Here is a 14,508-nt window from a genome sequence, read left to right on the forward strand (position 1 = left end):
TGAAATATTCACTTTTATTTCTGATTTTATAAATTTGAGTCTTGTCTCCTTTTTATTAGTCAATCTAGCTAATGGTTTTTAAAAACATTGTTGATCTCTTCAATAAGACAATATTGGTTAGTACTGATATCTCTCTATTGTTTTTCTAATCTCAATTATATTATCTTTGGTGCAAGCTTTACTATTTCCTTTCTCCTGCAATCTTTGGTTTTAGTTGGCTCTTTTTTTTCCTAGTTCATTAAGGTGTAAATTTAAATTTAATGTATGTATTTATAGGTATAAGTTTTCTTCTTTTCCATATACTCACTATATTGCATAAATTTTGGCATGTTTTGTGTTGTGTTTTCACATTGTCTCCATAATTTTTCTAATGATTATATTTATCTCTAATTTTTCTTGTGACTTTACCTTTGACCAAATGATTGTTTAAGGTGTGTTATTTAGTTTTCACATATTTGTAAATTGTCCAGTTTTTTTTTTTTCTGTTGTTGAGTTTAGTTTCATTCCATTGTAGTCAGAAAAGATACTATGTGAGATTTCAATGTCTTAAATTTTTTCTTTAAAGATTGTATTTATTTACTTGACAGACAGAGATAACAAGTAGGCAGAGAGGCAGGCAGAGAGAGAGAGGAGAAAGCAGGCTTCCCACGGAGTGGAGAGCTTGATGTGGGGCTTGATTCCAGCACCCTGGGATCATGACCTGAGCCGAAGGCAGAGGCTTTAACCCACTGAGCCACCAGGTGCCCCAATGTCTTAAATTTTTTGAGACATGTTTTGTAGGCTAAAAGGAGTTAGCCATCTTCATGGCCTAACTTGTTTTTTGTTTTGTTTTTGTTTTGTTTTTGGGGGGTTCTTCCTGGAGAACGTTTATTGTGCCCTGGGGTGGGGGGGAGTGTATTGTTGGGTGGAATGTTTTATGTATGCCTAATAGGTCTACTTTGTACGGAGTCTTCTTTGGTCCTCTATTTTCTTATTGAACTTCTCACTAGATATTCTGTCCATTTTTGAAAGTAGTGTATAGAAGTTTTTTATGTATACTGTAGAAATCATTCTCCTCTCAATTCTGTTTTTGCCTTATGTTCCCCCTCCCCCGGTGTCTGATGCATATATATTTATTATTATACCTTCTTGGTGAATTGACAACTTTTTATATATGAAATATCTTTTTTTTCTTAAAAATATTTGATAAAAGGTCTATTTTTTCTGATATTAGTATAGTCACTGCAGCTGTCTTTTGGTTATATTTGTATAGAACATCTTTTTCATCCTCTCAGTTTCAATGTCTCTTATCTATTTAGATCATTTTGATCTATTTAGATGTACAGCAGTTTCTTATAGATAGCAGAGAGTTGGAGCATGACAATTTGTCCATTCATCAGTCTTTGCATTTTTACTGCAAAAAAATACACTTTACATTTCAAGTAATTACCGAGATGGAAGGAATTAATTCTGTTATTTTGCTATTTGTTCTGTATGCTTTATGGTTTTTGTCCTTCATTAACTCCATTACTGCTTTTCATATTTAGTTGTTTTTTTATTTTGAACAGTGATACATCTTGATCCCCTTATCATTTTATTCTGTGGATATTCTATGCATATTTACTTTCTTGCTACTATGAGGATTACAAATAACATCCTGAAATCATATCAATCTATTTCAAATTGATGCCAATTTAACTTTAATTGCATACAGAATTGTAATCCTGTTCAACTATGGCCCCTACCCATTTGTGTTATTGGTGTCAAAAATTATATTTTTATGCATTGTGTGTCTAATGACAGATTTATAATTACTTTACATATTTGTATGGCAAATTCTATGGTACATAAAAATTGGAGTTATAAAACAAAATTGCAATAATATTCACTTTTTATTTTCCTATGTATTTACTTTTACCATAGATCTTTTTGTCTTTATATGGGTTTGAATTAATATCTAACATACTTTTATTTGAAGCTGAAAGATTTCTGCAGCCTTCTTATAAGGTAGGTTTAGCAGTAATAAATTTACACCGCTTTTGTATGTCTGAGATTACATTAATATATCTTTCAATTTTGAAGGACAACTTTGGTGGATATAGGATTCTCAGTGACAGATTTTTGTTTATTTTGGTTTTGGTTTTGGTTTTGCTTTCCCCCTTCAGCACTTTAACTACATTATTCCACTGACTTCCTTCCTCCAAGGTTTCTGGTGATAAACTGACTGAAAACATTATTTGCAAACCCTTTTATGTGAGTTACTTACCTCTTACTACTTTCAAGATTTTCTCTTTATTTTTGATGTTTGATATTTAGGTTGTAATGTGTCTTGGCATGGGTGTCTTTGTGTTTATTCAATTTTGGATTTATTGAATTTGTAGAATTGTGTCTTTCAAATAATTTGGAAAATATTCAGACATTATTTCTTTGAATATTCTTCTGTCACTTTTTCTCTCTCTTTGTCTTCTGGAATTCCTACAATGTGTATATTGGTCTGCACTATGCAATTCCACAAGTCCCTTAGGCTATCTTCACTTCTTTATTAATTTTTTCTTCTTGTTGCTCAGACTTGGTAATCTAGTTGTTATCCTAGTTCATATTTGCTCATTCTTTCTCCATAACAACTAAAAAAAGAATAGTGTCTTAAAGATTAAAAAAATGTTAGCATACTAATTCAGTGGTGTGTTAAAAGGATTATAATCATGACCAAGTTGTATTTATTCCTATAACACAAGGATGGTTCAACATATGGAATGTAATATAGTACATTAATGGATTAAAGATAAAAATCACACATTATACTTTAAATTGATACCTTGTGGGGCGCCTGGGTGGCTCAGTGGGTTAAGCCGCTGCCTTCGGCTCAGGTCATGATCTCAGGGTCCTGGGATCGAGTCCCGCATCCAGCTCCCTGCTCAGCAGGGAGCCTGCTTCTCTCGCTCTCTCTGCCTGCTTCTCTATCTACTTATGATTTTTCTCTGTCAAATAAATAAATTAAATTAAAAACAAACAAACAAATAAATAAATAAATAAATAAATTGATACCTTTTTTGTAATGAGCACTGGGTGTTATACACAACTAATGAATTGTTGAACACTACCTCAAAAACTGAAAATGTACTATATGTTGGCTAATTGAACATAATTTTAAAAAAGAAAAGAAGAAAGGACCTTTGACAAAAATTCAACATCTTTTTTAATAAAATTTTTCAGCAACCCAGGAATAGAAAAAAACTACCTATGATAAAGATCATATATGAAAAATTGACAGGTAATGTCATGCACAGTGGGGAAAGAATGAAAGCTATCCTCAAGTTTAGGAGTAAGACAATGATGTCCACTTCCACCATATCTGCTTAACATAGCAGAGTAATTTTTAGCTAGAGCACTCTCCTGAAAAAAGAAAAGAGAAAAGAAAAAGACAAACAAGCAAAGAAGAAAAGTAAAGAAACTTCCAAACTGGAATTAAGTAATTCAAATGATGTTTGCAGAGGACCAGCTCTCATATGTGGAAAATCCTAGATTCTATTAAAAAAAATGTAGAATTTAATAAACAAATTAGGCAAGTTTGCAGGATATAAAATATAAACAGAAAAGTCAGTTCTGTTTCTAAACATTAACAACAAATAACTGGAAAACTAAATAAAGAAAGCAAAGCAACCATTTACCATAGAGCCAAAAAAAAAAAAAAAAAAAAAAAGCACTGTAGGAATAAGTTTAAGAAATTGAAAGGAAGGGGCGCCTGGGTGGCTCAGTGGGTTAAGCCGCTGCCTTCGGCTCAGGTCATGATCTCAGGGTTCTGGGATCGAGTCCCGCATCCGGCTCTCTGCTCAGCAGGGAGCCTGCTTCCTCCTCTCTCTCTGCCTGCCTCTCTACCTACTTGTGATCTCTCTCTGTCAAATAAATAAAATCTTAAAAAAAAAAAAGAAATTGAAAGGAATACACTGAAAGCTATAAACCACTGCTGAAAAAAATTAAATAAGACATAAATAAATGAGAAGCTATTTCATGCTCATAGAATAGAAGATTTAATAGTGTTACAATGAAATTACTGCCCTAAGAGATCTACAGATTCAATTCAACTTTTATCAAAATCTCATTGGCAAATTTTTTTTAACAGAAATTGAAAAAAAATCCTAAAACTCAGTCTCAGGGGATCTGGAGTAACAACAACAACAACAAAAATCTGAAATAAAGAACATATTTGGAGGACTTACATTTTCTAAATTTCAAAACTTACTAGAGAACTTCAGTAGTTAATTCAATGTGGTACTTGTATAAGAAAACACATATACCAAAGAAATAGAATAGGGAAACCAGAAACAAACCTCATTTATATGGTCAAATGATTTTCAGCAAAGTTGCCAAAATCATCCAATAAGAAAAGGACAGTCTTCAACAAATAGTGCTTAGAACGTTGGATATTCACATGCAAAAGCATACATTTGAACTCTTGCATGATGGCACACACAAAATCTAGATGAAAACAGAAAAAACCATAGAATAAAAACTAAAAGCATAAAACTCATTCACACACGGGAGAAATGTTCATAAAATTAAATTTGACAATGATTTCTTGGCTTTGATACCAAAAGCCCAGGCAACAAAAGAAAAACAAAAAGAAAAAATAAAGTGGACCACATCGAAATTAAAGTTTGTGTGTCAAAGGACATCAAAGAGATTGTCAATTTTGGGGGGGGGACAATGGAGTGGGAGAAAATATTTCCAATTTTATATATAATAAACACTACTACCCAAGCTATATTAAAACTCCTCAAACTCAATAACAAAAACAAAGAACCCAAATTAAAAATGGGCAAAGAATTTAAACAGCTATTTCTCCAAGTATGATATGCATATACATAAGCTGATGAAAAGATATTCAACATGACTAGTCATCAAGGAAATAAAAATAAAAACCATAATATGATTTATCATATCATCCCTATTGGGATGATTTATCTTTTTCTTGAAGATTCATTTACTTTAGAGAGAGAGTAAATATGGGTATGGGGAGACACAGAGGAAGAGAGTTCCAAGCAGACTCCCCACTGACCATAGACCCCAACTCAGGAATGTCTCCATCTCACAACCCTGAGATCACAACCTCAGCTGAAATCAAGAGTCTGATGCTTATCTGAATGTGCCACCCAGGCGCTGTTAGGATGACTGTTATCAACAAAATAGAAAAGGCCAAATGTTAGTAAGGATGTGGAGAAATGGGAATGCTTGGGGTGTCACAGTTTTGCTGTTTTTCAAAAAAATTCAACATTTAATACACTGGTATCAGTGAACTTAGGGAGTAGTTGGCAGACAGGAGCATAATCTGAAGGCAAAGCTCACAGTATTTGCTGATGGCTTTGATACAAAACAGGAGTAAAGGAAATGAATAAAAATAATTCCAGGTTTTTGGCTTGAAATAGCTGCTGATGTTTTCCTTTACCAAAATAGGGAATACCAGTAACAGAGAACTTTAGAAGCACCCCTGTATTTATAAAATATTATCTACTGGTGCTTATGTATTCTAAAATATCCTCGTTGTCACAGTTCCCTCTGTCATGAAGCTTGGCAAGACATGGTCACTGTTACACATCCTGATTAGCCTCTATAGTTTACATTGGCCTCCATAGCTTTGCAATTTTGGATAAACCTCATGAGCTTATAAATCTGTATAGTTAGAAAAAGAACCTGGCTCCATTTCTGAAGCAGAAAAAAAAGTAAAAATAAATATTCTCACATAAGAAAGGAATCCAATGTTGCTCTCATTAGCCCTTAGTTCTCATTGCTTAGTGGAAATCTCTTGAAACTCTATGATTAAATAAACCTGATAGTTAACCTGAGAGCGAAACATGAGATATGTGTCCACAGGAAAAGAAATCATAGTTGTCTTTGACTGAAGGAGAGTGTAAGGGAGGTCTTGGAAATGGAGAATGAGGAGGAAGAGTAATCCCTTGGCCATTTATACTTTTCAATTATAATGGTTAATGCTTGTGCCTTTGTATGTATGGTGTGTGTAAGTGATATGACTACCTTCATTTGTTTTATTTACATTTTATTTATAATTGGGTTTTTATATTCTTATCTGTAGAATGCAGATAGTATGCATGGAGCTAGTGAACTTCCTCCACTATAGACCTATCTTAACTCCTTTCCCTAGAAATAAACAGCATGGTGTTATTATATATGTCAACAGCATGCATTTGCCATTCCTGTGTAGACCCCAGTGTTTAGGGGGAAAGCTATCTTGCATTGCCTGATGGCACCTCAGCCCAGGGTGACCATGCAGCTAGTCCCAGGGAAGCCTGCTATGTCAAGTGCCAGCCTGTTTGTGAAAATGCCATAGCTGATCTTTCTAAGGACATGGGAAATAAGCCAGTGGGCACAGCAGTTAAGAGTATATAGCTGTTTCTGATATTACATGGCTTTAAACTGCTGCCTCTCTTCTGATGCCTGGATGTGTCTCAGTGTTAACTAATGTAAAGATCAACTGATTCAATTTTGCATATCACAGAGCTGGGTTTCCACCTCAACTGCCTCAACAATATTTCTCTTTCCACCAGGCATGAAGTTAGTCAGCACCATTTATTGAGTTTCCACAGTATATATAGACACTTGAAGTGATGTATGAGTATTAGTAGCAGCAGGCTGCTTTGAAGGAGGTACTGAATAAATTATTATTTAATTAAAGCTCAAATCAAGGCTGATAATAAAATGAATGCCTGAGCAGTTGGACGGTCACTGCCTGATCCAATTGGACTATAATTATATACAGCCATGGACAAATCACTTTTTTGGAACATGGATGCCTGTAAAAGTGACTTGCCCCAACTAATGGCTATTGTAAATCAGGGGATGGTGATAGCTAATCAGATGGAGACCTTCTCATAGTGGGGGCTTGAAGTTTTGTGAAAAACAATTCCCGACATCCAACAAAGTGAAGATATATCGTCTTCTTTCTAAAGGCATCATGAACAGTCTTGAGCAATGTCACCTTGAGTTTCCTCCTTGTCACTTTGATAGTACTGGTTTTTGAATGGATGAACATTCCATGTGGAAAGGAAGTGAACTTGAAGCCATGCAGATATGGATTTGAATCCAGGCTTTTCTATTTAACTGCAATATGATCATAGTCATTAATAATAGTCATAGGGCAAATTACTTAGGTTTTCCAACCCTTGATTATTTTTAAAGAATATATAATACCGTGGGGCACCTGGGTGGCTCAGTGGGTTAATACCTCTGCCTTTAGCTCAGGTCATGATCCCAGTATCCTGGGATCAAAGCCTGCATCAGGTTCTCTGCTCAGCAGGGAGCCTGCTTCCTGCTCTATCTGCCTCTCTGCCTACTAGTCATCTCTGTCTGTAAAATAAATAAAATAAAATCTTAAAAAAATAATATATAGTAATCTATATTAGCATGAGGTGCTGAAATTGGAGATAGAATATGTAGAGTACTTATAATATGTTAGGCTCCAAATACATGATGGTCTTGGTTGCTACCTGTCTTATAAATATATTATTTATTGCTAAAAATAGTCTAAAATTACTGCACTGTTCTATTACTTTTAAACTCCAGGGCTTGGGGCTTATTTGGAACAATACCTGGAGTTATTACTTTAACTAATGTGCTTCAACAAAACCCATATTAACATTTTTTAATTAAATCTTTGGTTTTTTAGAGCAGTTTTAGGTTCACAGCAAAATTAGAAGGATGATACAAAGCTTTTTCATATATGCCCTGCCTCCATGCATTCATAGCCTCCCTCATTATCTACATTCCCCCCTGGAGTAGTACATTTGTTACAACTGATGGATTTACAGTGACATATCAAAATTACTCAAAGTCCATAATTTACATTGAAGTTCACTGTTGCTGTTATACATTTCATGAGTTTGGACAAATACATAATGACATGTCTCCATTGTTATTATATAATGCAGAGTAGTTTCAGTGCTCTGAAAATCCACTGTGCTTGGGTTATTCATCCTTCCCTTCCTAAGCCTTGCCCCCAAACCCACACAACCACTGATTTTCTTACTGTCTCCATAGTTTAGCCTTTTTCAGAATGTCACATAGTTGGAATCATACAACATGTAACTTGTTCAGACTGGTTTCTTTTATTTAATAATATATAATCAATTTGTTATATTGTTTGTATTGCTACTATACACTTTATTAAATATTTGTTAATATAACTGGATAAGTATCCTCAAACCAAAAAGGGTCATAATTTGATATCCAAACACAGCTGCTTTAACTTTATGATTATACATCATAATCATTTTCACATGTAATTATTATCAAATCTGATAATTACTTGAATCAACAGTCTGATGGTACACTCAGTATATACGCTATATTTTTACTGTTAGACATTTAGATTCTCTTTAATTTTATACTGTTACCAATAATCTTGTCAATACTCACAGGATTTTCAAAAAAACCCCACATATTTATTGATATGAATTAGTATATATAGATGTGTGAAAATAAAACATAATTAAAGCACCCTTTACCGGGATATGTTAATTTAGGTTGCATATTCTCATTGGTGGAACCAGTGAAAATGAGAATGCGGCTCCCCCGTCCTTCAAAATTATGTCCTTGGTGTTTCTGCCATTCTCTCCACACCTATAGGACAGGTCCACATAGAAATTCCTGGTATTTTGCCCTTTTTTCACATCTAGCCCATAGCTCTGCTTCCAGTGATGTGTCTAACTTAGTGGTTATATTTGACCCCAAAGACATTTCAACCTTGATTTTTAATAGTCAGTATTTTAGCAATGGTTTTAATGTTTATTTTTCTGTATTTAATACTTGTTTTCAACATTTGATATGTTAAATATTTCATCTAGATCCTTACATTTTTATTACTTATGTGATAAATTCATGTAATTTGGAAGATCAAGAACATACATTCCTAATTACTCCCTTTTTGAAAGAAGGAACTAGTAACCCTAAGAGAGTACATACATTTCCTAAACATTTTAGTATGTTTGCTTTTCTACAAGAAAGACGGGGTGAAATAAGCCTCACTCCCCACTCACTCACTTCAGCACACCAGTCTTAGTTTGGAAACTTTGTAGAGATCAGGCCAAGCATGAACTGCCTTTAAATTGCACCAGAAATGCTTAATGCTAAGTAGCCTGTGTATTGTGGCTCTCATAGGTATAGCTACTTTAGGGCTTGCTTTCACTGAAAATAAAATAAAAAGCAAGTTTCCAAAAAGCACACTCCACAAAGTGTGGCGAAGTTTGCTTGTAGTTTATAATATGCCTCATGTTACTTTATTGGTCCATTTAAAATGATAATTAACCATCTAAATAATGGATAAAGCTATTTTTCCTTAAAGTCTTAGAAATGATACCTTGGCTAATTGGCCTTCTTCAGCCATCCTGTTTCTCTTCCTTCTTCCCAATGTGACATAGAATTAAACACAGATATTTTTCAAAGGGTTAATTCTTCACAATGACTCTATTCATGGAAGAAGCTTTCTGCCAAAGTGGAAATGGGGCCTTAGGTTTTAGGGACAAAAGGTTATTAGAATAAGAACATCTTGTACATTTTCTAAAATGTCAAGATTCTAAATTGATCTTTCATTATACAATTATGTTCAGAACGATCAGGTCAAATTTTGGAATCATTGGAATTTACCCCATTTTGTCATGAAAAACAACTACTGAATTTGTTTCTTCAGAAGCATTGTATTTTATCAGGAAAAAATGTTTATTTCTAGGTGAGCTAATTTCTGTTCAGAGATGATTTTGTTCAATTAAAACAACCAACCTCTGGCATTTATATAATCTAGACATCATATTGCAACAGTTTCAAAATATGAACCTGTTTTTGTACAAGATTACTCTCCTTCTCTCTCTCTCGATATATATATATCGAGAGAGAGAGAGAGAGAGAGAGAGAGAGAAAGAGAGAGAAGGAGAGTAATATATATATATAATATATATATATATATTATATATATATATATATATTTTAAGTAGGCTCCATGCCCGGTGTGGAGCCCAATATGGGACTTGAACTCCTAAACCTGAGATTAGCCTAAGGTGAGATCAAGTGTCAGTTGCTTAATGAACTGAGCCACCCAAGGGCCTCTGTAGTAGATTCCATTAAATAAAGCAATAAAAATATTACAGTTTTTTTTAAATTTAGTTTAATTTTATTTTTTTTCAGTGTTCCAAAATTCATTGTTTATGCACCACACCCAGGGCTCCATGCAAAATGTTATAGGTTTGATCTTTTAAAAAATCACAAAAGCATTTACGTTGAGCATAGCATAATGTATAGTGTTCTTAAGTCAATATATTGCACACCTTAAATTAATGTAATATTGTGTATCAATTATATGTCAATAAAAAAATATGGTGGGGCACTTGGACTCAGTCATTAAGCATCTGCCTTCAGCTCAGGTCATGATCCCAGCGTCCTGGGATTGGGCCCCACACCGGGCTCCCTGCTTGGGGGTAAACCTGCTTCTACCTCTCCCACTCCCCCTTCTTGTGTTCCCTCTCTTGCTGTGTCTCTGTCAAATAAATAAATAAAATATTTTTCAAAAATCATGATAAAATCAGATGTATAGGAATACATGGTACAAATTAGAATGTAGAAACAATAGAGATCTAGACAAATTATTGATATTGCTTTTTATACACAGTAGTAAAAGAAAGTTAAACTCATTAAGGAAAATCATAGTCATTAATTTTTTTTTCCTTTGTGATGAGATACTTCAATTCACATTAGGGAGATTTTTTGGAAAATTCCATCAAACTTTAACCAAAATTATTAATAACCAAAGCCTATCATATCACAACCACTCTTTGAAATAAGGTGAAGAAAGGTGGTAATGATGGTAAGTAGAAATGTAGCACATGAAAGAAAGGCTCTTAAGATGTGGCTTGCATGTTTGTCATTGTCAGTTTTATATTTAGTACTTCCATCAAGAAGCTAGAAGGATGTACAAAATGGCTGAAATGCAAACACAAAGGAAGAGGTTGTTTAAAAAATTATCAGAACAATGAAAATAAAGTGTAGAAAATGTCACAATGGTCTGTAAGACTGAGTTAAGTCAACCCAATGATTTATAATTAAGTCAAACAGTAAAAAGGTAATTTTCTGAATTAGCATAAAAATTGAAGTATAAATAAATGTGAATCATATATATATGTGAATCACATGTAAATTAATATAATATATATGTGAATCATGTATAAAATATATGAAATATAGAAATAATGTGAAATAAATATGAATCATACTTTTAAAAATATATTTTGTATTTTATTATATCATATATTAAGTATATATTATATATTGTATATATATAATTATATATTATATTACTAAATAAATATTGTGTGTGTGTGTGTATTCTAGTAAAGTCAAGTACCAAAGACCTAAACATTGCAATTTATTTACAAGGAAGGAAAGGTATGTCATCCAATGAGAATGCTGAGAAGTTCATGCAGATCTAGACATAGATAAAGCTTGAAGGAAGTAGATGTGCAGCAATAAAAAATAAGAATGTGAAAATAACCCTACTCTCTATTGAAAACTAAGGACAGGAGATATTCATATACCACTACATCTGAGGAAGGACAGGACTGAAATTTCTTTTTGTATGAAGGCAAGAATTAAATGAAAACAAAATTCTGGATTCTATGAGTTCTCTAGAAATTTGGAAAGGGGAAAGGAGGCCAAGATATCTGGAGAACGTGCCGCTTGGATCCAGTGAATAAAAACCATGGAGTTGATTGTGCAGCCAAGGAAATGACTTTCCACAGATTAGAAATGTGCTGCCTTGGTGAACAGACAGTGACTCTTGGACCAATGGTAGAATTGAGGGGGATTGTACCTTGGAGATCCAAGGAATGGGTTCCACTTAAAAAGAGCGTATCAGCTATGGCATATCAGCTATGGCTCTTGAGGGAGAAAAAGGGGATGTCCTTGTCCTTTAAATGGTAACTGTGGGCAATTTCAAGAATGGGGCTGGAAAATAATTTGGTAAGCCTCGGATTCAGTAAGTCATGAATCCATGAACAATAGAATGGCTCCCTGTGGCATTTTTGGAGACATGACAGTGTTCTTTTCTTTTGAGATAGGTGTTAACACAGGGAGGAAGCCACCAAAAAAACCTCATGGGAGGTTGGAGAAATGACAGGAGTTTCTTCAGAAAGACTATATGCTATTCCGTGATACTGAATATGATAGTAACAAGAAAACTTGTAAGCCTCATGAGATTTGGTGCCTGGGAGGGGTCATGAATTTCCCCTGCTCCATTCCCTGTGACTCTGGCCCTTTGTACATATCTTGGGCTGCTGAATCAGCTCTCCCCACCACAGATACAAGAGGAAACATCTAAATGTAAATGTGACATATCAAATACAATTATCCTTACTTTGTTTTAGGAGCAGACTCTAAATCTTAACAGTTATCTCATTTTAAAAGGATGAATAAAGATGGAAAAAAATAATATTAAACCAAAGGAAATCTTCTATTATGTCAAAGAGACAAAACATAACAATAAAAGGCAGAAGTACATATTTTTCAAGAGCTTCACTGTAGGGAAGAGGAGTAAACTTTAAACAGCATCTGCTATTATCTTAGTCAAATTTATGGAGCATGGATTCTACAAAATGAGAGATAAGATAGGATAACAGTGTGAGGTGAAAAGTTAATTGAAAGGCAAGCAGAAATTTAAAACAAATAAACAAGATAATATAAAGAATGCTATAAAATCAAATATGCTTCAACAAAATTGTAACGAATTCACATTACACAAATCCTTAAAAGGGATAATTCAAAAAGCAAATTAGTGATTTAATGGACATTGTTGTGTGTGTCTTTGGTTGCCTCATCAAAAACACCTCTTAAGTTGGGGGTGACTGAAAATGAGAAAAGGGCAAAGCCCAGATCCCTTTAAGTAAGGGTCCATATTCCCCCTTGTGTCTTTGCCACGTAGTGAGTTCACGTGGCCAAAATTAGCCAAGTTGATAGCACAGCTCAGGAATTTGAATGGGATACTGCTCCACAGAAAAGTTATGAAAATTTTTGAGAGATTTATGGTAGATCCAGGATTCAGCAATGTGGCAGCAAATGTCCTGGAGAGCAGAGCCCCAGATGTCACTTGTGAATGTGGAGGAGCATTGGCAACAGTGACCTAAGTGAGTGTCCAGAGGCCATGGTGGTCATACAGTGTCTACATCAGATGGTTTCTGGTGATGCTTTCATCTGTGCTTTGCCACCAACTGCTCTTGCAAACTCTTTGCTTCTAGTTCTGCAACCCACTCACTGCTATAGGGAACAATTTCAACATTTGAATATGCTTTCTACAAATACCCTTTCTGCTGAATTTTGTGAAAAGTTCATTTCTTTTGTCTAAAACCAAGACCTTTGACTGATCCATACGATTTTGGGGGTGAACTTCAGGAAGCTGTGGAAATATACAAGGAGGAAATAATGTTGGAAATATAGGAGAGGAAAAGGATGGCAAATATTGATGAAGGGGTAAGAAAAACCAAAATAGAAGCAATAATTGATAGTGCAGTATAACAAAGCTTTCCATTGACACATGATATGGGTATTTATTTAAAAATGTCACAAGGTATGAAAAAATTATTTAAAGGTACTAATACTTAAAAAAGCATTTATTAAAAGAATGATTGGTTCATGGATGTGGCTAACATTGATAGGAAGCAAGTGTTTGAATATTTATAAGAGTTTGAAGAACATCAGATAGAGCCTGGATTCACCAGGTTTCCTGACCACAGGACTTCTTATAGCTTGACATGTTAGTGTGTACCATAGTTCTTCAGGAAGGATGATACAATATAATCCACTTATCAAATTATAAAATCATGAAAGCTTTTTTTCCAAATGTATTTTCTGGGAATATTGTTTCATTGCACATATCAGCAAATGTGAAAACATATATATCCAGGTGAAAGTAATGAACTTCAAGGTTAAGTAATGAGTTCTATGAGTTCTGGAGTATAAGGCACAAACAGGTCAGAGAGAAAACATCACTGTGATGTTAGACTTCTCACAGCATTCTTTCCAGCAAAGTAATGAATCCATTTGTCAATTTTGAGAGCAAAATGGTGTCTCAAATATGTTCTATCTATCCAGCCAAGTTGTCATTCATATGAGAAAGTAGGGAGATTCTCAGATCTGTATGCATCTGCCATCCCATGTTTTTGCTTGTCTTTGAAAGATATGTTCAATTAATTCTAGATAGCCAAGGAAATTTTTTAAAGATTTATTCATTTATTTTAATGTAGGTGAGGGGCAAAGGGAGAGAGAATCTCAAGCAGACCCCTCACTGAGTGTGGAGCCAGATGCAGGGCTCAGTCTCAGGACCCTGAGATCATGACCTGAACGGAAACCAAGAGCTGGATGCCTAATTGACTGAAACACCCAGGTGCCCCACCAAAGGAAAATTTTATGGGATCAAATTAAATTATAGTATGTTATAGGATTCAATATTTGCTACCTTAATAGGGAAATTAGAAATGTTTT

This window comes from Mustela lutreola, chromosome 3, assembly GCF_030435805.1.
Source record: "Mustela lutreola isolate mMusLut2 chromosome 3, mMusLut2.pri, whole genome shotgun sequence".
NCBI classification, from domain to species: domain Eukaryota; kingdom Metazoa; phylum Chordata; class Mammalia; order Carnivora; family Mustelidae; genus Mustela; species Mustela lutreola.